The 3,657-nt window shown below is 42.0% G+C and overlaps 1 long non-coding RNA gene across 1 annotated transcript; it reads right to left on the minus strand.

The window, feature by feature from the left end:
- Nucleotides 1-2,024: 2,024 nt before the first annotated feature.
- On the minus strand, nucleotides 2,025-2,858 carry LOC127121429 (uncharacterized). The gene is made up of 2 exons (XR_007803450.1): nucleotides 2,724-2,858; nucleotides 2,025-2,231 (listed from the first exon to the last, which is right to left on the minus strand). It is a non-coding gene; the product is annotated as an uncharacterized LOC127121429 (long non-coding RNA).
- Between the last annotated feature and the right edge of the window lie 799 nt (nucleotides 2,859-3,657).

Below are 3,657 nucleotides of genomic sequence, written 5' to 3' on the forward strand. Positions count from 1 at the left end.
AACCTTGAACAAGAGAACAGAGAGCTGATGGATGAGATTTCCAGACTCACAGCCTTGATGGAGTCTGTGGTAGCTGCTCAGACCCAACTGTCTCCATCTCCTGTAACTCCTCATCCTTAGAGGACTGTCATTTCGGAGATTACTTCATCATCTATGTATGTCATTGCTAGCCAGTCTGTTCCTGCCATGCCTGCTGGGTTTTTTGGTGTAAGCCCTAGAGGCCAATACTTTTGGTACTTGTATCGAATTATTTATTAATAATAAAAGGCATTTTCTTTATTATGGTTGATTAATAAAGTCTCTAGAATAGATAGTCTGTTTAATGTATTAAGTGTGACTTAATCATGAGAACACATTAAACATAAGGGCATTGTTCTTAAAGTATCCGTAGTCGAGCTTTAATGTGAAGTGGGATAACATTAAAGCATTAAGACTATTATGTTTGTAGACTGATGATCACATCTCATGGATCATGGATAAAGAGTTATCAAGTCTTAAACATAGGTATGAATATTAGGAGTAATATTTATACCGGATTGACCCGCTATGAGAATACTATATAGAAAGTTATGCAAAGTGTCATAAGTTATTCTCATGGTGATAATAGTGTATACCACTCTTCGACCTGAAACCACTATGGATCCTAGATGTAGAGTCGAGTGCTTTATTGTTGATCCAACGTTGTCCGTAACTGGATAACCATAAAGACAGTTGATGGGTACTCCACGAAGCATGCTGAGGGACATGAGTGTCCTAGATGGAATTTGCCAATCCTGCATAACAGGATAAATGTCTATGGGCCCAATATTGAACTGGACAAGGGTGACACGATCTATACCTTGTGTTCAATATAGACATAAGGGCAAAGGGGTAATTATACACATAATTATTATCACAGGAGGTTTTGTCAGATCACATGACATTTTCGTGACTTGGGTAGCAGTGATGTGTTGCTAGATACCGCTCACTGTTTATTATGTTAAATGCGTGATTTAATATAATTGCCAACGTCGCTTAAACCTATAGGGTCACACACAAAGGACGGATTGATGAGAGATAGAGTAACTAAGGAACACCGTAAGGTACGGTGCACTTAAGTGGGAGACGAAATATGGTAAGGTACCAAATACTTAAGTGATTTTGGGCATATTATAAGATATGGGCCAAAATACACTTAAGTGGGCTTTTTAGCTTGAAGCCCACACAAGTGGTTCTATAAATAGAACCCCTTGGGTAGAAGCATTGTCACTCCAATCCACTCAGACAGAAATTCAAGTAGAGACTTGGAATTTTGTTTCCCTCTTTCTCTCACTCAAAGCCTTCATTCATAACAGCTAGCACTGCGATTGAAGGAATCCGTTCGTGTGGACTGAGTAGAGACGTTATCATCGTTCAACGTTCGTGATCACCCCGTGGATCTGTATCAAAGGTTTTGATCATTATCAGAGATCTGCACCAAAGGTTTGAATCGCCACAAGAGGTAACGATTCTATCACTAATCATGCCCATTCGTAAGGATCACTAAATGGAGAAATTTTTAAATTCTGCTGCGCCTTGGATGGCAATTCTCCTACAGTGGTATCAGAGCCACTTACGAAACCATGAATCTGATATCTGTTTTTGTTCTGTAATAATATGATTAAAGACAGAATGAATCAAAGGTTAAATTGAGATCGATCAAGTTACATATATGTGATATATGTAATCCTGATGCAAAATACATTATATATGATATAGTGTTCTCGTTTCGTTCATTCAAACCCTCGATGATTGTTTTCCTTTGAGCGATCAATGGTCGTTTGCTTCTTGATCTGACATTAGTATGGTGAAGCAATGACGTGTTGATCAATCATACTGAATTAACAATCGAGATGTGTTTGATGGTCTGAAATCGGTGCATCAGGGTTAGTGACGGCACAAGGGTTGTGTTGTCAGAGAGTTATGCGATTGGGGTTTGAACGCACAAGAGTTGTTGTAACAGCCCAAACTGCTTTCAGGATTATCGACTAACCCCACAAACCAACACGGGTCTTTTCGGCATGTTTTGTCCTCACTCACACACTTTCCGGGAAACTTCCCAGAAGGTCACCCATCCCAATACTACTCCAAGTCAAGCACGCTTAACTATGGAGTTCTTATCTATTGGGCTACCGAAAAGAAGATGCATCTTGTTGGTATAGGTAGTACCAATTAATCCTTATAAGCCTTCATTCAACCATGCAGTCTCATACCTGCATAGCCTCAGGATCCCTCTCATTCCGATGTGAATTCGGTTTTTCCCCTAGAAGCTGCTAGAAGTGTCTCATTGCCATGCCTCATGCATAAACAACCACTCCCTCGCCCTCGGGTGTCACATGTAACCACTCTTCGGCCTCTCCGACCTCGGGTGTTACATGCCCACCAACTATCGCTTGGTTCGTCCCCGAACCACATCGTACTGGGAGAGGTTTGGCTCTGATACCATTTGTAACAGCCCAAACTGCTTTCAGGATTATCGACTAACCCCACAAACCAACACGGGTCTTTTCGGCATGTTTTGTCCTCACTCACACACTTTCCGGGAAACTTCCCAGAAGGTCACCCATCCCAATACTACTCCAAGTCAAGCACGCTTAACTATGGAGTTCTTATCTATTGGGCTACCGAAAAGAAGATGCATCTTGTTGGTATAGGTAGTACCAATTAATCCTTATAAGCCTTCACTCAACCATGCAGTCCCATACCTGCATAGCCTCAGGATCCCTCTCATTCCGATGTGAATTCGGTTTTTCCCCTAGAAGCTGCTAGGAGTGTCTCATTGTCATGCCTCATGCATAAACAACCACTCCCTCGCCCTCGGGTGTCACATGTAACCACTCTTCGGCCTCTCCGACCTCGGGTGTTACATGCCCACCAACTATCGCTTGGTTCGTCCCCGAACCACATCGTACTGGGAGAGGTTTGGCTCTGATACCATTTGTAACAGCCCAAACTGCTTTCAGGATTATCGACTAACCCCACAAACCAACACGGGTCTTTTCGGCATGTTTTGTCCTCACTCACACACTTTCCGGGAAACTTCCCAGAAGGTCACCCATCCCAATACTACTCCAAGTCAAGCACGCTTAACTATGGAGTTCTTATCTATTGGGCTACCGAAAACAAGATGCATCTTCTTTTCGGTAGCCCAATAGATAAGAACTCCATAGTTAAGCGTGCTTGACTTGGAGTAGTATTGGGATGGGTGACCTTCTGGGAAGTTTCCCGGAAAGTGTGTGAGTGAGGACAAAACATGCCGAAAAGACCCGTGTTGGTTTGTGGGGTTAGTCGATAATCCTGAAAGCAGTTTGGGCTGTTACAGTTGTGCTTCCTAAACACTTTTTGGAACAGTGTTAACCGGTTAACACGTATGGTTAACCGGTTAACGAAATGCGAAATAATTTTTTTTAATTTTCAAACAGTGTTAACCGGTTAACGCAAGGCGGAAAATAGTTTTCCAAGAAATTTTTCAACAGTGTTAACCGGTTAACGCATATGGTTAACCGGTTAATGCAAGGCAGAAAAGAATTTTCTAAAAGTTTTCAAACAGTGTTAACCGGTTAACGCATATGGTTAACCGGTTAACGCAAGGAAAAATTCACCCGTTCGGCTAGAAAAAGTGCTTTGAAGTATCAAGTG

Source organism: Lathyrus oleraceus, chromosome 2 (assembly GCF_024323335.1).
Source record: "Lathyrus oleraceus cultivar Zhongwan6 chromosome 2, CAAS_Psat_ZW6_1.0, whole genome shotgun sequence".
Classification (NCBI taxonomy): Eukaryota; Viridiplantae; Streptophyta; class Magnoliopsida; order Fabales; family Fabaceae; genus Lathyrus; species Lathyrus oleraceus.